The sequence below is a fragment of the Syngnathus acus genome, chromosome 21 (assembly GCF_901709675.1).
Source record: "Syngnathus acus chromosome 21, fSynAcu1.2, whole genome shotgun sequence".
Taxonomy (NCBI): domain Eukaryota; kingdom Metazoa; phylum Chordata; class Actinopteri; order Syngnathiformes; family Syngnathidae; genus Syngnathus; species Syngnathus acus.
Window position 1 is genome coordinate 3,175,720 of NC_051105.1, and position 24,086 is coordinate 3,199,805.

General features: G+C 41.3%; 1 protein-coding gene and 1 long non-coding RNA gene across 5 annotated transcripts in view; one reads left to right on the forward strand and one right to left on the reverse strand.

Annotated features, from left to right (window-relative positions):
• il1rapl1a (interleukin 1 receptor accessory protein-like 1a) overlaps positions 1-18,778 on the reverse strand; it is a 170,926-nt gene extending 152,148 nt beyond the window's left edge. For 2 of the 4 annotated variants that reach the window (XM_037240343.1, XM_037240342.1), the window contains exon 1: positions 18,286-18,778. The gene's annotated coding sequence lies outside the window, so the exon portion shown is untranslated. The remainder of the gene's footprint in view (positions 1-18,285) is intronic. The other 2 variants (XM_037240345.1, XM_037240344.1) reach the window with 1 other exon arrangement.
• LOC119115623 lies at positions 5,766-7,251 on the forward strand. Its single transcript, XR_005096172.1, has 2 exons — positions 5,766-6,729; positions 6,797-7,251. It is a non-coding gene; the product is annotated as an uncharacterized LOC119115623 (long non-coding RNA).
• Positions 18,779-24,086: the final 5,308 nt, after the last annotated feature.

Here is a 24,086-nt window from a genome sequence, read left to right on the forward strand (position 1 = left end):
GACAAGTTGGGCTCGAAATGATACTCCAGTCCACTGTTTTGATGTTCCTAAACTTTTCAAGTTTTAACTTACATCCATGACAAATTATGAATTGGGTGGTCTACAGTACACAGAGTCAATTACTATAATTCTGGCGACCTGATCTGCAGCTCTGGCCTATCTGAAGTGGTTAATCCAAACCCACTACATTGTATTTTAAAGTGATTTAGAGCAATCTACTCAATACATCACTGGATACTAGTCGCGGAGTGGTCATGCTGCTCTTTTTTTTCCCCCAAGGAGATGGCGTGGGTTCCATTCACAGGCAGTACTGGTCCAATATAGCCACTACAGGTACAAAGCCAGGATTTAAATAATTGTGGGCTAGGTCAGAAAGGGAGTGAGGCATAAAAAATGTGGGTGACTTGCTGCAGCCAGCATGGATGGGACAAACCAAAAGTTAAAACCATTACTCCATACTTCGAAACAGATCAGAAGTGTCAAAGAAAAAAACATCTCATGTTTCATAAAATATGAATTAAAAAACAATCAGTCGATAAAAATCTGTTAAAATGTCCATCCATAGAAAAAACTCTTGTCTTGGTTAAGTCCAAGTTACATATTAAAATCACAACCCCTCAGGCCTATTAATTCTGTCGCCACTTATTTGTGACTTAGATCACAGACCAAAGAGGGTTTTTATTTTAGAAACCCCATTTGCACCCATAGTATTATTTGTCACGATGACAACGTAAATCATAGCCGACTATGAATGATGAACTGGGTCGAGCCAAGCAGCAGATGTTTGTTAAATGCTTTTGACCACGGGCAGACCTTGCTCGTCTCCAGAGGCTGCCCATAGGAGGTTGGCGCTAACAAGCAAGGCTCACTGAGCTATGCCCTGCCTCCGTCCCATCATGCACCGCTCTCGGTGGCTCGCTGAGTGAGATTAATTACCGCGCTGTCCTGAACCGCTTCGCATTCTCGCTGCTCTTTTTGTTCCATCCGACAGCATACATGCACCTATCAGACCGAGTCAAGCACTCGGGAAACTTCCATGGCGGGTAATAAGTGATAATGGTTACTCAGGTGCTATTTTCAATTACTTGCTATCAAATTGTTGCTGTACTTGGATTCTGTCAATTACAGTAGCTCCTGGTTTTCGGAGACAAATGTATTCAACCATTAAAGTTTCTTTTTTTAACTCGGACCTCTGCTGCTACATGTAGACTTAGACTACTGCTTGAACGGCGAGTAAGAAGGGAGTAGAATAAAACGCCAGCGCTGACCATTTAGCGGCACTGTAAGTTACAAATAGATAAAGATAAGTAAAGAGTTCATACGTTCAGAGACATGGAAGAACACAGGACTTGAAGATAAATTGCGCATCACTGGATGAATATAGCGTTTTCACATTTGGAGGCAAGAAAACTGAACGTAAAGAGGACGATGAGTTATGAATTTGTAAGGGTTCATTTGGGAAATCTCCTGAAGTCCATTAATGGGGTACTCCTTCCGCCGCTTATCTGGTAAAGAGGTGCTATAAGTGGCCACGCATCGCTGGAAGTCTTGTGCCCCTAATCTTTCCAAGTCCAACTTTTAAATTTTCGACAAGCTGACCTCCAGGGGGTTGTCTCGCAGTTATTTATCTGTAATTGAGGCCGGCTGATTGGCAGCCCGGTGACGCACGCGGTCGGCTGAGGTCCGGCAGCGGCGAACTTGGTCGGTGGCGGGCACCTAGCTTCATTGCTGCCGCCAGTGGCGGTCTCTGAGCTTTTTAGCTATAACACGCATGTCTGGCTGGTAAGAAGCTGCAAGCTGTTCTGCTAATAATGTCCATTTAGCCATCTGAAGCTGAATCTGCCTCAACAAGTCATAACAGCTAGCGGGACGTCTCAATGCCTGCTTGCTTGTCTCACTGTGAGCTATAACAAGTTTAGCATCGCTAAACGATCAAAAACTACGACCAATGGCCACCAAAGTTCATCGGCTTTGGGACTTTGACTAGGATTCTTTGACTTGGCTCTCAGGCGTCGTCTCTCGAAATTTAGTCTGCTGGTGGGATCATTTGCTTCCCTGGGCAAGCCCGGGTACTGACATTGTCCTAAACAAACACTTGGTGCAAGACCCCAACCATCAGGTCCCTGGCACCAACCTCTCAAGAAGACAGTGGTCCACACTCAATCGTTTCAGGACTGGACATGGCCCCTGCTTGGCCAGCCTTCACAAATGGGGCAGTAGCCCCACCCCACTGTGTGCTTGTGGAGAGGAGCAAACCATGGAACACATCATAGACGTTTGTCCTCTCCACAGACTTAAAGGAGGGTTGGTCACCCTCCATACAGCAGACCAAGAGGCAGCTGCTTGGCTTAGGGACTTTGCATTCGCTAAATTAATAAATAAACCAAAGTTCATATGCACATTCCTCCTATTGTCCACTTCAACCTGTAAAAGTAGCTTTAAAAACAATCAGCACAATAGCTTTGATTTTGTGAGGTGCCTAGGACATCCTCTTCTTCTGTCCCCGTCGATGACTTGGAAGCACTTGTGATGGCACAACACAAAAGTCGCCAATCAAGTTGTTATATTTTAAAAAAAATTCTATGTAAACACATAAATATGCTGGATCTTTTTGCCTTCAGCTAAGCCACCCCCCCAAAATAACACTACATCGACAAACTCTAAAGAGTTCTTAAACTGCAGTGCAGGAGATTTCAGCCAACCAGGATAACCACTGTTTACATTAACTTTGTTTACTCTTTTGATGTCCTTATTTTTTGTTTTCATTGTGTTTGTTCTCATATGTATTTTACTTTATGAGCAGTACTTTGCATACAGCTGTGTTGAGAAAGTAATGAATGCTTCCATTAAAGAGCCCAGACGGAAAACAAGGAGGAAACAGACACATGCTCTTTAAGGACTATAATTAATATGTAATGTGATTTTTTTTTTTTAATGGATAGACTTTGCCACAATCTGGGTGGTTTGAGTGCATCATTTACAAAAGGAAGCTGAATTGTCTGATGTTAGGGTGAGCTGCGAGGTTATTTTGTCACGCAGGCACATTGACGGGATTGAGGAGAGCAGCAAACGAGGCATTTCCCCGCAGAGCTAGTTGATTTGCTTTCAGCTATGTGGCTCATTGTCAGCAGTCTTAAGGATGACTGGTTTGCAGTCAATACTGTCTTTGATGGCAAGCAAGGCAAAGACTTAGCAGGCCACCAGTGACGCCACACAGACACATTCAATTCTGAGATTCGCTTTTTTTTTTTTAATAAAAATGTATGAAATCATTTAAAGGGTCTAATTACAATCCCATTAAGTCTTTCAGCTTCATTTGTTCCCCTAAAGAAATCAGTTGATCTAAAATATATCCAATCAATGTGTTGGGAGATTTTTCCAGCCTAAAATAAAAAGAGTAGTAAACAAGCCATCAAATATGTATTGATTTTTTTTGAAGAAATTGGCCGCAGACTGTCTTCTCAGAGCATAATATGTACATGGAGACGTTTCTTTTATCATTTTGTACTTAGAACATCTTAAAATATTAAAAATCTAGTCTGATTTATCTTTTGTTCAAACTACTCATCGCACATTACCAAACTTGCTAAATATTCTTATTATCGAGATGTTGGTATATGAACCACAGAATAACTTCAGAAACAATATTATTGTGATATTGCCAACAAAAATGATATTGTGGTATTGTGCAGTGATTTAGCGCCAATATTTTTTAAGGGCGGGTGGTCAATCTATCATTCAGCATAATATCTTCTAAAACTGTGGTTTTCAATTGTTTTAATACCAAGGCATAAAATACTGAGCGGTCCAAGTACCACCAAAATAAGAATACCAAGACCACACTTTCAGAATCATTTTAATTTTTTAAAACTATTGAATTTTAAAGTTGTTTTCTTATTTGTTCAAAATCAGAAAAGAAGTACACACACTTAATTTTATTTTTTATTTGATTTGTTTTAATATAAATTCAACATTAGCTTAAAATGTGTTCTAGAGTGATGATTTTGTACATTGTACATTTTTTTAACTCTTCCATTGTTTCTGAAGTATTATATTAGTCAATTACTCCAAAAGGATACATCAATTACTTTTTACTTCTTAAATATTGGTGTGAGTCGTTGCAATATTGGACCTGTATTTATGAAATCAACATCAAATCTTGCAGTATGGCACACAACTATTCTTTGCTCGAAGTGAAAACAAGTAGCGAGCAGCAGAGCAGCCAAATATTACAAAAATGGCATGCTAAAATCTGTTTTACATGCTAGACACAAACTGTATCCGTATTTGATAGTTCATAATTACTATTTCATGAAAGTTGCGGCAATGTTGGTACTTTGAGCATTTTGTATGAAGAAAGGTGCAACAAAACACACAATACCAACTAATGCAATAGAAAGATATTTCATGATTGTGTTGTTTTCCTGCTATGTCGCTGATCCAAACTGGGCCACACAGCCACGCAAAAAATGGGGTCACTAGAAGCATGTAGTAGAAAATCCAGGTTTAACTAGACCTGCAAAACATTTGATTTTCATCCTTGTGTGCATGCAGTTGTTCTCCCTGGAGGCAGAGGCTCCGGGTGCATCTTTCACTTTAATCAGCACAACCTTGGCCCCAGTTAAGGTAAACCTCGACATGGTCTGAAATTGCCGAAGCATTCCATGAAAGCTTTCAATCCTCGAGCGGAGAAAGAGGCCTGTGATTGGCTTTGTACACTTGAGCTGCTCGACAGACATACACCTGCTGTCCCGTTGTGGCAGATTTGTTACCATATGTTGCAAATGGGAAAAAAGTGAGCGTGCAAGAAGAATAGCGCCGTACATTTGCTGAGTTTATTTTTTTTCTTATCTCAACTGCGCTGGATGAAGCAACGCGGTGCGACATTTCACTTAAAAACAAAGCTCCCTAAAGGCAGAAAATGCCGTCTTGAGCTGTTTTCAAGCAGCGAGGAAAAAGCATGCACAATGAAGTAACCATGGCAGAGCCTATCCCGTTGTCTGCAAGAGCCATCCTTGTATCAATGGAGCCTAAACGACGCCAATAATGGTACCGCCGCTCATTCCCCCGAGTCCTGGCTGTTTAAAAATCGATTCCGCGCTCCACTAGGGCTTGCCTGGGAATAGACAGAAGTGGAAGAAATTGAAAGGAAAGGAGTGCAAGAAGGAGGAGGAGGTGGCCAGGGAGATGAAGAGCTGAGAAAAGGTTACAAAAGATAAGAGGGATACGAGTGAGTGGAAACTTCAATTATCGCTTCATCCTTCTATCGGCCCATCTGTACAACACAAATGGCAAAGACAAACGAATCGAGCTTGATTTGCAAATTTCCCGTGTGCTGTGACTTTTAGCCGACATTCATATTTGCAATTGAAAATGAAAAGTGCCCCAGTCATTAAATTCCCTCGATTGTTTTCATTGACTAAAATCAATTCCCTCGTGCCTCGTCATTTCTAATTAACGCCTGACTTGGATCCAAAGCAATAACTTAGTCAAAAATATACTCAAATGTTGACCACAATACATTTCCAATCCATCTATCCATAGCTGGAGCCTATCACAGCTGACTTTAGGTGGGTGGGCTACAGCCTGGACCAGTCACAGGAAATATGGATATGGACAAACTACCATTCCCCATTAACGACACAATGAACAAATTACAATTTAGTCTTCATTTAACATATTTGTTGGATTCAGGAGAAAGTACCCAGAGAACATCTGCAACCTCCACAGTGAACGGCCAGGGTGGCATGCAGGCATTCCAACCACTGGATCCAATTGACATTGAGAACAATTATACTGGGAATAATTCATTCCACTCAACCTCTGTTGTAAAACACTCACACGCAACATACCATTTCATCACACGGGAAAAGGATGTGGCGGTTTGTTAGCACAAGAAGCTAATGCAGCGAGCTACATCTTCACTAAGTGCTCCTTCTTAGAGTCAAACAGATGAGGCCAGTCACAGAAGATCCACACCCAAGTATGAAAAGTAGGTTGCGAGTGGCTCAGAGTGAGATTGCTATCAAGTCAACAGGAAGGGACAAAAACAAGAAGTAGTCATTTCCAACCATCTGACAATGAAAAACAAAACAGTCCTATGTGCGGGAGTCTTTGCTGTTTTCCTTACTTCTGCCTTATCAACCATCATATTTTCAGAAAGGCTTGCAAGGGAGAAAAGCAAAACACACACAGGAGAGTTCCTGCTTTGATGCTGTCTGAAATCAGGTCTAATGCTAATGCTGGTCAAATTTGAAATTAGGGCATTCAAACTTCAAGGTAAAACTGTAAGATTGATATTCAGTCCTTGCACTCTTCATGCATGTACTGCGGAGATAACATGGTTGTTTTCTTAAAAAAAAAAACTGCTGACATAGTTGTTGTTTACGACACAAAATCTCAAGACCCTCTTGTGGCCGCTGGAATTCTGCCGGGAGCAGAAGGAGGAAAATCGGGTGACATTCCGCTGGCATCCCAGCGGGGCCCACTGCGGAGTGATACAGCTGTGTCGCGGGTTTGATCCAGCCTCAGTGCGCCTTCCCAGCGGGAGCGTTCCAAAAATGTTCCTTGCCGAGCACAACTTGCTGAACTGATCTTTTGATCCATGCTTAAAATTCCGTTGCGACTCTATCAAAATGACGATGAAATCCTAGACTTCAACCTTCGAATGAACAAACATGATCCTTTTTGTGCAGATATTCCATCTTGGTTCTTTAGCAGGACATTAAAGTGGAGTGATATTGTACAACACCCCAACACGGATCGGGTATAAATGACAGAACTAAAGAATTTGCAGGACATTTAACAGGCCTTTCAAATATAATAGCACACCCTTCTTAACATCACAATGGAGATGTAAACAGCGAATGAAGGACTCTCAGGTGTCTGTATTGTTGAAAGGAGTTTCTTCTTCAAAACCTAAGGTCTTTTTCTGAAATGACCATGAAACTCAACTACTAAGAACAAATGTCATTCATAAATTAGTTTTAATTGCAAAGTGAGTGTTTATGCCAAGAAAAGAAAGCATTGACGTTGGTAGCTCAATGTGTTCAGTCCAAGCCGGCAGTAATTCACAAACTTTTCGGAGCACCTTTTCGACTTCTTAAAAGCCTTCTTACAAGAAAGATTTATGACCTTCACTGGCTAAAAGGAGCAATTTGGGATACTGAGGAAATTCATATCCGAGCAGGAAGCCCCCACCTGTTCCTCTCTGTTTTATTTAGTTGACCGAGTGACACGAAATTAGCTGGTCAAAAAAATCCCACAGCTTTCAAAGTGAGGTATGAATTCAGATCAACATGGGTAGGCAACTTCCTTGAAGGCCGGCGTCCTGCATGTTTTCTGTCTCCTAACAAACCTGATGCTTTTCCAGTTTCTGCAGACCTTGCTAATTATCCATCAGGTATGTCGCAAAAGGGAGACGTAGAAAACATGCAAAACACCCGCACCGTGATTTTGAGAGTCTCCCTACAAAAAAGGAACCGTTTATTTTCAATCTGAGAAATTGTTAAATGCTTCTCACTTTTGTTAAGGTCAAGTGCTTGGAGGAGATCTGCGTTTTAGATTTGCACAGTGTATGAGTGAAAACACTCCTGCCGGCCTCAGAAAGAGGGAAAACGGTTGTGTAGCCCTCTCAGATTGATTTCCTTTAACGCCATGCTTGTGAACAGCAGCACCAACTCGGCCTCTGTGGATTGCCGACAGGCTACGTGTTTAGCCGCTTTTTGTGCCTCAAATTGCAATGCGCTTCCATTTTTCCCATCATGGAGTCTGCAGGCCAAAGCTTTCCTTATCCGACATCCTGCAAAGCCAGACTGTTTAGCCCGGAGGTGTGAGATGCAGGAGGAAGAAGAGGAGGAGGAGAGGTGCCAGATCATTGCTAAGGCCAAGAACATGACTGACCGTGTGTCACAGCTACACACAGCATATGACGGGTTGAACACCAACATCCAGTTGATGCCTCTGACGATGACGATGCAATGTCGTGACAGCGCTTCAACCTCATGACTACTTTGAAAGCAGGCATTGCAATCGTATTGATGTCTCCTGGCAAAAAAACAAAAAAAAAAGCACTTTTGAATCTGTTAGCTAAGCTCTTATTGTCTGGTGCTTCCATGTTGATTTGTAGGCTTTATAGCGGGCAATTGTGTTCATTGAGGCCCTAAATTGTGTTAAATGCTTACAAATATGAAAGCTTGGGACTCTAAATTGTCCTCAAATGTGATTGGATCAATTTACGAGTTGCCAAAGCACTTGAAAATAGGACTGTGGGGAAACTGTGAAAAGGCAACATTAATGGATCAGTTTTAATGAGATGTTCTAAAATAAGGAAATGGAAAAAGACAAGTGTCTCTTGTTTTTACTTCACCACAGTAAGGAATCTGAGAGGAGAGTAAATTGAATACAACAGACCACTGCAGCAAAGGAGAGACCAGAATAAAATGGCATACCAACAGGGTACGCTAACTTTGTCGCATTCCTTAATTTTGGCATTTCTTGCCATGTATCCTCAAATATTTCGAATTATGTGAATACTTATGTTAGCAGAGGGGTCAAGAAGCACCCGTGGCTAAAGCCGAACTGTTGCAAGGACCTGGATTTGACAACAGTGTGCGAGCTATGAGGCAATGACCATTTGTCAATCACTAGTTTACGTCACCCATATGGTATGAGCTCGGAAAATGTAGAAAGAAGGTGGGTAGCAAGCTCTAAGCTTGTCGGACTCCACATCTCAGCAGACCATACCTGGTCCACCACCATTTCTCTAGGTGAGGAAAGACTCAAGCTTTCCTCAGGAAATGATGCCAAACCCAGCCCAACACTTGCTTCTTCACATCCATCACCGAGAGTATGCTGAGCAGCTGTACTGCGAAGAACAGGAAAGGCCTAAAGCGAGTAGTGAAAGTGGCAAAGTGGGTGATTGGATCTACTCTAACTCCCCTCAGAGACATTTACACTGGCAGACAACTGCGGAAAGCCAGTGGAATTACTGAGGACCCCCACCCCGGACAATCACTTCCAAACCACTGTGGAGCATAAAAGTCTCAAACCACAATTGTCAAAAACAGCATTTAGCAGCACGCCATGAAATGCATTTGTCTACCCTGCAGAGACAACAAAAGATCTGATCCTACACACTTTTTAACACGTTAAAGCAAAAGCTATTTTTTATGGGCAACACTGCTAATGATGAGGTGATGCCACACTGATTTTCACAGTTCCTGCAATAGGGACAATAAAGTTATATTTTATTCAATTCTCATCATCCACTCGCGCTAAGTGGAGAAAAAAATATTTATGCTTGATATTAGTCAAAGGGAGGGAATGTTGGTACAAGGTAGCTGGAGAAAACACCATTTTGAAACATTTCACGGTTAACTAGAAGACCATGTTGATCAATTAACAAAAAGTTTGGTGGTGGTTGTTTATAAGGTAACATTGATGACTCTAATGGTCCAACAGTATGACACCAACTGGAAACGAATGCTTTCCAAAACGACTTAGTCGATTCACTCTTGACGAATTAACTCATTTATGCCATTGACAACTACTATTTTAACTGGGCTGAACCTGAATGAGTTCAAAACAGTAAGAAGTTGACTAAACGTGATAAAAGCTACCAATCTCGATCGAAACAGAACTAAACCTGAGACTCAACTTAAAAATCGCTTAACACTGGCCTGAGGCAATACGTCAGTAGTAAAGCGATATGTGAAAAGACAAGTTTAGTAAGTGGGGGGAAAAAACAGGAAAGGCTTCAGCCTGGCTGAAAGCTTGAATCGGATCATCAGAACAGGAATCGGACAGATTGAATGTATTTGGAAACAGTTTGGGCCAACTCTGTGCGCTGAGTTTAAAAGATCAGAGTGGCTTCAGACTAGAGGCGCACTCATTACAGAGCGAGGGAGCTAAGAGCTGGTATCCACTTGGCGACATCAGAGATGGCTGCTCAGCACACAGCATATTTATTGCAGCCCTGTGCACCCCTGGAGACTCATAGCAGCGTAACACACAGCACAGCAGATGACAAAATGAAATGTCTACAAACATCAGCAAGCCCTCTCTCGCCGCCCGTCGTCTTCGATTGCTTCTTCACCAGATCTCACATGGCCTCTTTTGTTGTTTGGCTTTTTCGGACTACACAGCTTGAGAGCAGAGGCCATCGGAGTCGTTTTCTGAAGCGAGTTGACAAGGCAAACAGAAAATGGAGTCCCTCGTCGCTCCTTACTCGTGCCGCAGTCCACCGAGAGACGGCGGCTTAATATTTCACTGCTGCGAGCAAATCTGATTCCGACGTCGCTCTTACGAGTAACTGCAAGCTCAGAGATTTTCAGAAGCGACGTCTCAAAGGAACATGGCGGCACGTTGCTTTCCATGCCGATTCTGTACGAGCGATCAAATTATAGTTTCAAAGAGATTTCATCCTGTAAAACATTGCTTTAGTCGGACAGTTTTCCCCAAGACTGGCCGTGTTTGTATATGTTACAGCAAAGGAAATAAAGGTGAGGTTCCTTGGTTTCCCTTTACCTTCCTGCAGGCTTTACAATATCATGTGTGGGTTGCATGTGGAAACAAGTGAACACAGTTCATAGATCATTCTGCAGTTGTTTATGATATTGTAGCTACCCTCCAAAAGTATTGGAACGGTGAGGCTGATTTCTTCATTTTGGCTAAAAATATTTGAGTTTGGTCGTGAAAAGATGATGATGAGACAAGATATCAGATTACTTCTCGGTACAGCATTTAGTGTACTTCCAGATTGCATTTATAAACTTTTGGTTTTATTTCATCAAAAGGTTTGGAACATGCGACTGACAGATATGACCTTCCACATTAATTATTCAGGTTTTGCATGTGAAGACTACATATACCAGTTAGCAGTCTAACCAAGTTAAAAATCCACAATCCGGCTTTGGCTGATAAGAAAGCAATTATGAAATTGGGGAGAAGATGGGAAAATAAATCAATCCAAAATCCAATCCAATGTCCAAAGACAATACTACAACCTTTTCGAATGGCCCAAAGAAGAATTAAGCACAGGTGGAGAAATCATCCAACAAAAGAAACATTTTAAGAACTGTAGAGCTGGACCTAAAACATTTTTACTGACACCAGGCTCAACCTCCAGAGGCTAGTGGTGAAGGTCATGAACATGGAAAAAAGTACAGATGCAACATCTCAGAGATGCAAACCATTTTCTAACTAGGAAAACAAAAGCCAGGCTGGAATTCACTCCAAAAATTACAGAGGTGGTGCGGTGATATTTCTTAGACTTATGAGACAAAGTTTATATTTTATTCAACATTCAATCTCCTCTGCGAAACTAAGTGGATGCATTGTCTGAACTTGTATGGCCTCACTAATCTTTGTTGATGTAACACAGGATGACAGCAGCGAAATGAACTCGGACGCCCACAGAAACTTTTTTGCCTGCCAATTTCAAGAAAGTCCCTCCTAAAGCTGCTGCCCCCGCGACCCGACCCCGGCTAAGCGGAAGAAGATGGACGGATGGATGGATTTCAATAAAGAAAGATGCAACTAAACTGATTGGGAGAGCTTTCATTATACTAACAATCAAACAACAATTGGGTTCATTCGTGGAGAGAAGTAGCTCTTAGACTGACCAAATCAGTCTTGAGACTTAAAACCGATGTGTATTGTACCTCCAAGTGCGGTGAAAATCTGTAAAAACATCACAAATGAAGACTGCAAATTGTTTAGCGATGTCAGTGGGTCATGATGTGGATTTCAAAAGTATACTTTGTCCCGTTTCAGAGTAAGATGTAACTGTCAGGAAGTCAAAAGATGAACCTGCTGTTCTCTTACATACACTTTTGGGCTATGCTACTAATATTCCAATTTCAGCTTATCGGCAGCACGTTGTAGCACAATTAGCAAATAGGTATTTTTACCTTTCTAAGATTTCCAACAGAATTCTCATGACAATATAATGATTAAAGATTTTCCTCCTTCATCAATCCAGACAAGACAAACGCTTGTTTAACCAAGTACAGAGGTCTCCTACTTGGAAGCGGGGAAAAACACAACGTCAAACTGTAATAAGCGAGACTTTTAACATCCTTATATTCTCCCTGTTCTCATACATCATCAAGTCGTCAAGGCCCCTCGGCGACATCGTGCACAGAGCCTTGACTAAAAGTGTGTCACCGTGATCTTTGCCTTAACCTGAGCGGACCTTAACCAAAGCACCAATACATCATTGTATGTACGTAAGTATGGCAAAGGTATGATTCACGGTCGCGGTCGGTTGGCCGATTCGCATGTGCTTTGTTTGAACCCTCTGGGTATCTAACACAAGTGCAAGAAGAGAGGAGCGCCATTGTTAGCCGCTGATGTTCCCGAGGGTAGCTAGGAATCAGCTGGTGAGCTAATATTTGTACCGTGGTCAACAGGGCGTTTTTCTTGATTTTAAGATAGTTAAGTTTCATACTTGTATGACGTTTATCATGTAAAAAAAAAAAAAAAAAGTAGAAGTTTTCTTGAATCGAATTTGTGAAGACAGTAGTGTTACAGATGCATTTTCTTTAAAAGAGCAAGTTTATTTTAGTAGTACAACATAAAAATTTTAACTTTTATGTTAGCCTAGATGGAGTCCCTGCCCTATAATGCACAAACTTGAAAATCTACAAAATCACATGTTAACTTTTTTAATATACCGTAATTTTCGGACTATAAGTCGCGTTTTTTTTTCATAGTTTGGGTGGGGGGGCGACTTATACTCAGGAGCGATTTATATACATATATATGGGGTTTTTTCACTATTTTGGGCATTTTATGGCTGGTGCGACTTATACTCCGGTGCGACTTATAGTCCGAAAATTACGGTACTTTTGCTGATTAGCTTACAGCTAAAAAAAAAAATCAATTCACCTTGTCAAGAAATAATATTTTATGAAATATCAAAATTGTTTGTGTTTGTTTGTTTGTTCATTCTTTGGGGAAAATGGCCTTTTTAGTCGTATTACACTATTATAAATAAATAAATAAATAAAACTTTGCAATAATATTCAAGTTCATTAATCAACAATTAATTTCACGCAGTTAAGCAAATTAGTACCAACCAATCAGTTGATAATGTACAACTCAGAAACAGTGGTTAACCCATTTTCACAGTTGAATAACATTGCCTTGCCAGTACAATTGATAAAGGATGTATGATGGGCACAGTTGGATCCTGGAAAAGATGATTTCCTGTTTTTTCTACGGCTAAACAAATGTTGTATTCCAAGCAAAGCCACTGTACCGTATTATGAATAGGACTTTGATGCTGTTGTCACATCATGAGCTGCTTAGATTTAATGAGGCATATAAAGTCAACCATACCTGTGGAACCTTAACTGCCTAAGACATGGTTTGTTCCCCATTTGATTGTTCTGAAGGGCCTTTAATCACTTCAAATTGTCTTTGAGCTCCTTATTGTGAATGAAGACTTCTTCATAAAAGACAAGACAAATATCAAAGGTAAGGTAGTTGAGGAGGAGAAACAATGTACACGTGGCTAGCTTAGCATTGCTGCAGCAGGCACACAAATCACTGAGCAGCCCTCGCCACCCTGACAGGGTACAGGATGCACCAGTGCCTTTTTTGGAAATCCCATACGGCAGCCCCCTTTTGTTTTATGGTCATGTGACTGCACGCCCATTCCTCAATAATTGAGCGGTTTGAACCCTCGAAGCCACCGCGCCTGGAAATGAAAAATCCTCAGCTCCCGCATCCAAATGATTATTCCTAAACAAAGCGTGTTAAATGGACGCCGCCGCCTCTGCGGCACTCTCCATCTGGAGGATGCTGCGTGACAGCTTCCCTTAAATTACAAATATCAATCTGCCACAGTGGGAGCTCGGCCCACCAGCCGCCTCTCAGGGGTCCACGTCAAAGCAGGAGGCCCTCCGAACGGCAAGCATCAAAAGCGGCGGGCGCGCTTCATGCTTTATTTGCCGGAGCGTGATTCATCTGATCGGCAAAGTCAATGTTTTGATTGCAAAAGGGGACGTCGTGCATATGTGATGCTGAGCTTGCTTGATGTTGATGCTTGTTGAAGCAGTAGCGGCGGAAAAGTGTGGGTGTTGAACCAGTTCACGTGGAAAAGTGTAGGCGTTGTGATCTTGCACCGTGAAAATTACAGATAGGTGCCTCAGTCCTGAATACAGTAAATGTATAAATTGAAGTGAATCTGGTAACAATAAAATGGAAATTCTTGACTTTTTCGTGTGACAAAGATTGTGTACGATTAGAGGGAACGTTGGGGGCACGGAATAAGAATTCTTCCCAGGAGGCATATAACAGAAATGAATTAAAAAGCACATGATTAAAGGTAGATTTTTTTGAGGGTTTGTTTTTATGATCACTATTTGTTAGGGGTGTAACGATTCATCGATACACATCGATTAATCGATATAATGCTCTACGATTTATTGGCATCGATGCTAAACGTAAACATCGATTTATATCACCGTGTTTGACCTCGGACATTAGACGCGACTTTATCTTGAAATCCAGTTCATTGTTCCTTGCTTCCTCTTTCCGGGAGCAGTACGCGGCGTGTTGTGTTGTGAGCAGAGCAGGCACGTGAAAGGGGAGCCGACAACTACGCGGCTCCTGGGCTGGTGCTATGGCTAGTGTCCAAGAAGACGAGGAAATTCGCTCCCCTTTGGGCTTCAAGTCATTCGTTTGGAAGCACTTTGGATTCCAAAGAAAAGATGGCTCAACGGACAATTAAAATTATTGTAAATAAATAGTTCAGTAATGCACTTTAAAGTTAATGGTATTACAAAAAAGAAAGAATATTCATTTTTCTTTACTTATATGAGAAAAAAATATAGGAATTTGATCAAGTTCAGTGTTAAAATAAGCACTTTGTATACTACAATACTCTTGTAATTTCCTAAATAAAGAGTTTGCAGTACCTTGTTGATTTTGGGTATGAATTGTTATAAATCAGGATATTGTTCTATATTTTTTATTTAAAAAAATATATATATATCGATCGTGGAGCACTATATCGTGATGTATCGTGAATGAATCACAGCAGGCTTTAAGATATCGGCAAATATCGTATCGTGATTCTTTGTATCGATATGATACCGTATCGTGACAAAACCCGCGATTTACACCCCTACTATTTGTCAAAACAAGGACATATCCTGTCAGGGTTAGGGTATTGCATCGGAACTGGCCCAAGATGAAAAAGCAAAAATTGTTTCCTCTCCAACTTATTCGCTGCAAATGAAAATCTTTGACTTAATCAACAACTGACTTGAAATCAACTCAACTTCAAATCAAGGGAATTTGCTATGTAGATTTGGGTTAGCTCCGCCCATTACACCCCCCACGCCCCCCGAGGCGTGGAGCGACAGACGTTGGCTCGGAGGGCTCCCAATCTGCCGTGTGATCAGCGGTACTCTCCCCGAGCGTGTTTCCCCCTTTTCCTGCCACCACCACCGGCTGTCCGCCCGCGGCCACACAAGCGCTTGTGCTCGCCGTCCAACTGCTTCCGTCGATGTGCTTCTCCACGGGATCGCCTTCGAGTGGCGGGTTGGCGGCACGGTCTAATTCAATCAACACACAGGTTGAGGGGCACACAACTCAATGAATGGGGAGCCTCTACTATCACAGAGGTTGGCGGGGGGGGTTATATTTTGTCAACCTCGTGTTGCTAAATAAGGTAACTGTGTAGCTGATATAACGTTAAATTCTTTCGACAGCTAAACTAGCAAACACCACCTCCACTGGTAGTAGCTAAGCAGTGCATTCCATTGTATTGCTTAAAACAAGATTAATGCACAATCAATTCCATAAAACCGTTCTATATACATCGAGTTTGGTCGATGCGATTATTGGGAAATCTAAAGGCCGCTCCGCGAGGCACAGGGCAGAAGAGCTCGAGTGCAGCTACGCCGGGAATTGATGTCATAATTAAGACGGCTTGTATGAAATATGTATGAAGCAAATTAGCATAATTCACATGCCGATGCTGGGTGAAGGGAATGTCACCGACGTGCAATAGAAAAAGATAACGCAGTTTGTCCAAGTGTGAAAATGTCAACAAGCACACAAAACAATGCTAGAATGCTCCTCAAATATTTTAAGTGACTACGCCGAGAAGCCCACGAACATCTTCGACAAGCAAGCTCGGAACAAAGGAGCTGTCCGTTTAAGCACCACGGACAGTTCCGCACGTCTCGCCTGCCACGCTGTCACCTCCCAAATCACTGCTAAATGACACCTTTGACTCTTCTGTGTTAAATGACCTCAATAAACAGTCTGAATGCTGTCACTTACTCATAAGGAAATCATTAACAGTCGGCGCGCGACATGACAGCGAGCCTCAGAAACTCAAACAACGAGGAACTCAACATGAACTTCTTGCATAGACGACACCAACATGTATCGCAGCCAAACAAATGCCGGAGGACAGATGTGAGAGGTCATACAATGCCCTTGTCCCAAGCTCTTAAGTTGAAAGCAGTCGCAAGTGTCTGGCAAGCATTTGACATGCCACACCACGCGGTGCCGCTGACATCATTTCATGCCAGATGTCGTGCCGCTGTCAGGAAGCACAAACTATGTTATCAATATCCAGCTTGTGTTAAAAAAAGCACAGGCAGATACATTTGGGATTTTGGAAAAGATTGAGGTATTGTATTTTAACTACTACTTGACCACTCCAACTACTGCTATGTTACATTAGACGTAGGCCAGGCACCACTAACTTGTCGATGTCCCTTTTTAACCTCCAAATGTCGCCATGCTTTTTGCTTGTACTCAACAAAATGGCTGATGCAGTGACCACTTCAACTTTTCTTCGACTACTACTTCTGCAATCACATGGCCTTAATTGTATGGTTTGGATGGGTTGAGTGTTTGTGCCCCCAAGACCGGTGCGTGTCCCCTTCGTGACCCTTATAGGCCTTCGGTAAGGCCAAGTATATGTGACCCTAAAGTCATTGGTGTACTCTTTTGACCTTTTATGGCGACCATACTTTTTGCTTTCGGTTTATGGGCAAAACTTATTCATTCTAAGTTTATATGGTTATATCAATTTGAACTCTAGGGTGAGCCTTGTACCTCCCTTTTTTACTCGGTACTATACTCTTCATAATCACTACCGCCACTATTAATAGCCATTTTTGTTTGTTTTTCTGCATATACTTTTTTTAGCCGTGATAAATATGAGCCATGTCCCATCTGCCAACAACACACTCATAACATGGATGGATAGGTGGATGGGTAGATAGATAGAAGGGTGGATAGATAGATAGATAGAAGGGTGGATAGATAGATAGATAGATAGATAGATAGATAGATAGATAGATAGATAGATAGATAGATAGATAGATAGATAGATGGAAAGATGGATAGATCAAAAGATAGATAGATAGATCGAAAGATAGATAGATAGATCGAAAGATAGATAGATGGAACGATAGATAGATGGAAAGATAAGAAGACAATACATAGATTTTTTTTAAACCCATTGAGGAAATTCAGGGAAATGAATTCCCAATAGACAAATGTGAGCCTGTAATCCAGCGTCATTTTGATTTACTGCAAGTTGGTATCCATTCCCGCCACAACATACAAGTAAGGTCTTACTGTACTCACAAGCAACCTATAGTAAAGGTGCAAGTTTGAGGTCTCATGCAGTGTTACGTGCGCACGATCGATTGACTCAATTACGCCCCCCCACCCCAACCCCAATAACACTGCGACTGTGCATCAAGAGAAGTCGTTGTGCAACCAATGAAAAAATAAAAGTTGTCGAGTACGTTAATTGTATCAAAGCTCATTGCCTAGTGTTATTATCATGATTAGTATGGAATGGAAGTTTTTATAGGGAGAATAACCTCTTTCTTTTACACCTTTATCTTAATCCTCCTCCTTAATGTGTGTGTGTATGTGTGTGTGTGTTTGTGTGTGAGCATGCGTGCGTGTGTGTGTCTTTATACATGTGTGTGCATATGTGTCTGCACTGCAGATGGCTTCTCCGGTGTCTTCATGGTTAAACTGGCGAAAGAGCAGTGAGACAAACAAGGGGCACATTCCAAAAGAGACAGGAGTCTCCCTTCACACTGCGACAGAAACAATTGGGGGGAAAAATAATAAGACTACAATTTTTTTTTTATCTCTTCACATTTTTTCCTGATAACTTGCTGTTGTCATCTGTGACGTTACTTCATCCATTCACAGTAGCAAAGTGCAAACTTTAAAGGGGATTGGGAAGGGGTTGGGGCTTGGTGGGTATTTGGGGCAAAATTGGCCTACCTTCAACTGGATTCCCAAAAGAATAAAAATTTTAAAAAACGCTCCGAAGCGCTTTCCCGAGTCAGTCAGTCAGTAAGAGGATGAATCTTCTTTGGACATGACAACTCCGAGTGAGAGGAAAAGAGGAAGGTTCCATAAAATGGATTGATGGATGGATGAATGGATAAGAAGTGAGGTCACCCATTCAGCCCCAAATAATCCCAATAGGAGACAGAAATCTTGTTAGAAGAAAAGAACGGAGGCTGACAAGTGCGTCAGAAGCTCTTAAGTAAAATATTTCAATGGTGTGGGGGAGGACCGAGGAGGTTGGGGGCTGAGGGGGGCTAAGGTTCCCAAGAGTCACCCCCGTTGTCCTCCTCCTGATGACTTTATGAGGCAAAGGGTGCCCGGTGTCTAATCCTTGGCCATCCCAGACGCGCTGCTCCTGGTGCGGCCACGCTGCTGCGCAGGGAGAGAAGGCGGCAAATGAATGCACGCAGAAAAATGGTCACATCCAATAAGGGGGAGGATGGAGAGAGAGAGAGAGAGTGAGAGAGGGAGGGCGGTGGTGGTGGTGGTGGGGGTATGGTATTCCTCCTCAGTAGGCTCTATGGTTGCAGTGCCACCAGTGTGCCCCTGGTCCTAGTGCCCCCCAGTTGCCGATATCCCACCACTGCTGCATCATTCTTCTTCATCAGCAAGTAAATGAATGCATTTACTTGCTTTCTCTCATGGAATAATCTATACATCTATATACATTATCTGGAGGACTCTCATTCCTGCGCTCCATTTATCATCCATCATTCTCTTCATCTGTATTTGTCCTCTTGTTCACTTATCTGTCCGTCCATCTATCAAGCTGGTTATCTGGTAACTGTTATTTGTCCTATTCTTGTGCTCTTATCCGTTCATCCACCTGTCATTCTATTATTCATTGTTTTATCCATCACTCTTATTCGTCTATTAATTGATCAAGCTATCCAACAATTTATTTGCCATCACTCACGATCCGTCTTTCTTCCATTTCTGTCTGACAATCTTCTCATCTAATTTAATAAAAAATTTTGCAGTCTGTCAGAGAAGCCATCGAGACTTTTTTGTGATTCCGATTAAAGATGTGTGAGCAATGTTTTCCATGCGTCATGATCTATTCTGATCTGGAGTTTATATGTGCTACAACAATTAATCAGAACAGCCATTTTATAGCTTATTATTCCAATGGCTCCGGTAATCATTCTGTCACCCAGCCATTTACTGAATCTGTCTCTACAAGTCCATCGCCTCTGTCCATCTCCTCTTAACTCATCCATCCATCCATCCATCCATCCATCCATCCAGTGATAAAAAGGAGGCAGCGTGTGGCCGGTGCGACAACCGCCATTTAATGAGCTAGTGATAACGGCTGACATCCTCGCACATCTCCAGAGAGGTCCGAGTGAGAAGAAAATGATGAGCAGTTGGTTTGGGAAGACTTACAAGTCATAGGTGGGTCGCCGTTTTACAATCACTTGAAGACTTGAGACTGAAAGGGACTTCAGATGACGTAACACAAAATGCTTTGACAGCTAATTTGCCACCACAGCATGGTTCCTACATCTGATTGTATTTGCGCTTGAATATTAATGACTTAAATGTTGAGGCTAGCTGCTCGTTTTTTGGAATAGTGAACTTTTTTATTTTTAATTTATGAACTAACTTGAATTTTGATATAATTCACATGGAAAATGAGCTTTTGGACTCAAGGGTGAGAAAGTTATCCTTCTTTCCCTTACCTAGCATGTTCTCTATGCAAACTCAGAATGTTCCATTGAGAAAAATCTGAATAGGAAGACGTACTGCTATACCTTCAGTCATGACATTTCTACTAAATGCCTAGCTAAGAAATATTGTTTTCAAAATAAAAGAAAGTCTGAACTGGGTTGTGTGTTAAACATCTCACTTTGCAAGAAATTCTATCAATGTCAGGGTACTGTTTCAGCGGCGACAAAGCAAAATAAGTAACAATTAAGATAAATATTTAGTGGTCTGCAACCAACTTTTGTAATTCTTGGTCCCTAATTTACACAATTAATTACTTTTTACTAATTACTAACATTAATATAATAACATTATCATCCATCCATCCACCATATATATAGTATATATATATACAGTATATATATATATATATATATATATATATATATATATGCACAAACACACGCATACACCTGACATTGTTGCGTGGATGTACTTGTATAAGCACTGTGCACCCGTGCAGTGCTCAGGAATGACGTGTCAGTGCGTGCCCACCCCCACACTTGTTTCCTTTCACGGTGCGAGTAGGATCTTGAAAGTTGCATGTCATGCACAAAATATAGACGTGACATAAATCCACCTCCACAAAAAAACTTCCTGGCTGATCACAGGGCAAACCCCACTGCCTCACCCTCCTTCATACTAGGCTCCCACCTGCCACTACAGTAGATGACTGTTTTTTCACACCGGCCTATTGTGTGAACTCAACGAGTTTTTCAAAAATATCGTGTCCCACTTTTCCAAGCATGGACAAAAATATACTGTTGTTTTAGGATGTGATCAATTTAAAAAAAAAAAAGAAACAAAACTCATGCAGAAGGAAGGCACAAAATCAAAACGGATTCAAACAAGCAGACAAATTGATGCCGACAAGAAAGTCTGCTGCTTTCTTCTCAAAGGCGTTTTGATCTAAGTTTATCTGAGCTTATTATGACACCACATAGGGTGCAATTATTTTTGGTCAAGCGTGTTGGCAGCATCTAAATCTGACGTTTAGCTTTTTAATTGTGAGACACCCTGAGCTGCAGTCACTCTTACGTTTCAGAACTAATAGATCAGTTAAAGAATATAACTGGTGGCACGCTGAAAAAAAGCACGTAGCGAACTAGACACTTTGACATTTGGCAATTTGAGTATGTTTATCATTCCAAATTGATTTTGATGGATGGAACATATAGTGTTATTATATTTCAATACAAAACAGTAACTATGATGGGAAATGCTACCGGAAAGTCCGAGGATATGGAAAAAAACTGCAAATGCTACACTACTGTATGGTTTCCCATAGGAAACAATACAAAGCAAATGAATCGTAATTATTCGTCATCGGTTTATAAAACGTGTCTAAGCTGTATTGTACTGTGAATGGTTTTAAGACCATCTTTAACATGGCTACACAGCAAACTGCAGTGTGTAATACAATTATATTAAAACTACACACCATTTTAAGATGTCTGACAAAAGATAATAAGCAAGCATTCTATGCATACTGCTTTATGTCGTAATGGTTTTTAATTTTAAAACTCCCTTGCCTTTTTAGCTCCATAGTCACACTTTTTCTCTAATATGATCTGAAGGATTACTCTATGTTCATCTTGTTTTCAATGGTCAATTATTTTCCCAGTTCTTTTATCACAAACAAATTATTTAGGTTTCATTACCTGACATGTTTTGGCTATCACTGATAATAGTAATGAAACCTTAATAATTTGTTTGCTATAAAAGAACCAGGAAAATAACCATCTGAAGGAATTTTTAAAAATAAGGCAAACCAAAAGGGAACCAGAAATACGTCAGCAGGGAGGGCTGGATGGCGGAATTGTTTTGTTTTTTTCCTCTCTCTCTTTTGCCTGGCATACACACAATGCTACGCGTAAAGAAAAAAAAAGTATCGTTAGAACATATTTATTCCCCAATGAGGGTTGCTCCAGCGAATTTAAAAACAACAATGAGAACAATAAAAACTGCATGCACACCAACTAGCACTTTTACATTAAATTAAGCCAGCACTGAGGAGCCCAATTCTAATTTAGAGCCTATATCGGACTTCTTTTACTCTCTATCTAAACACACGGCTAATGTTCCATATTTAAGTCATGTTAATTTTCTCGAGCACACTGGTATATGGTACTGGTCTCTGCCAAGCTGGGCGAGTGTCAATGGCCATGCACTTGACAATTTGGTGGCAGAAAGTCGATTTAAAGTTACACGTCTAAGTACGGGCGCAGGGTAGACAGCTGGTCTCATGCGGTTTTTGGTGAATTTGATCAGAGCACAGGCAGACATATGCTCTGAAGACAAGTGTTGGATGTCAGTTATATTTCGTTCAGAACTACATACGTGAACAATGAGCAATAAACCTTCGGAATCATTTTTAAAAAAATGTTAATTTGACAATCATTATTTTTTTATGTATTTTAATATTTTTTTATCTTTACGCACGAACGATTTGAAGACTCCAGCTTTGATCGACCATTATTGAAATTAGGTGTGGGCTCTCCCAACATTGCGCACATCCTACGCATTATTTTAGTTGCAAATCATGGTGTTCTTTTTTATTTTGTGTCGTGAGGCCAAATTTAAATTTCGAGTCAAGAGGGCATAAAAAAACTATTGAATAGAACAAGCAGTCAAACACATAATTGCCAAATGAGATCACTCACAAGAAGCATGGAGGAGATGCTCATGTTCATGTAAGGGTCTGAGAGGAAAACTAAGGTTAGGCTCCTGGCCTTACCTGCTATGCCACACCCACTTAACCTGTGACCTTTTCACAATTGCTGTGCTGATGCTGTTCCCTGCCAAGTGCATTGATGCAAAGTCAAAAAGCTCTCCCAATCAGAGCGCCGAAATCAGGATAAAATTTCCCCACTACGTTATCCTTTGAATCCGTTTTTTTATTCAGAAGGGGACTCAAGTCAGTATCCGATCGAGTTGACCGATTCCTCTGCTTCTGGATATAGTGATCATCTCCTCTGACACCAACCGCAAAGCTCCCCTCATCCTCACAGTCTTTACCCTATCTTTTTTTTTGTGCCAGCCACGCTTAAAGACAGATTTGAAACGAGTCATTTGAGTCAGGGGTAGGAAGGAGAGAGATTTAGAGCTTCTCAGGAATGTGGTACAAATTGTCTGAGCTTTTATAAGAGTGGAAACGGCAACTGCTGGGTCTTCGTCGGTTGCAGCTCCTGTGGCACCGGAGAGTTGTTAATAATTAAAAGAATGCAAGATCAGGTACAAAAAAACGCATCTGCTTTTGAGGCTGTGGACTAAATCAGCTATATTTGTCGTTGTCTTTCAGCGGCCGGTTGAAAAATGCAGTGACAAGCAAGCAAAACATTCAGAACGTGGTCTCTTTTTTTTTTTTTTCTTCTTCTCCCCCCGGCATGCTGCGCATTACTAAATATTTCAGCGGGGATCTAGATTTTTTTTTCTCTCGCTCTTGCTGCAGCTCACCAACTACGTACCTCCAAGGCTCTGACGGTTTTACAGGTGGCAAACGATGTGAGCGTGCATGGCGGCATGAAGAAAAAAAAAGCACGAGGGAAGCAGCTCAGCGAGCGTGTGGGGAGGATGCTGACAAGCAGCATCGGCTTAGATTGTGAAAAGCCATTTGGATTTTTGCCAATGGATATTTTCTGTTGAATTGTTATTTTGTTTTTGCACAGTTACGGTAAAAGATGTATTATATTGTATATAACATATGTCTACAAGAATATATATACACACACATGGACAAAGGGTGGGATATTTCAGAGTGAGGATGGATGCCAAGTACATCTCAAGGGCACACAGAGAAGAGTGGTTGAACACAAACTCACATGTGGTGATGTGGTCAAGACTGCAATAATCAAGACCGAGCAAATATGAAATCTTTGAGAAGTTGACAAGATGAGACTTTGAGGATGTGAGGACAAGTCAAGACCGTGATGGGAGAATTTAGACATTCAAGACCAAGGCTTTGACATGTCAAGCGCTGTTAGATGAAGACTGGCTGCACGATGTGGGTGTCAAAACAGCCGACA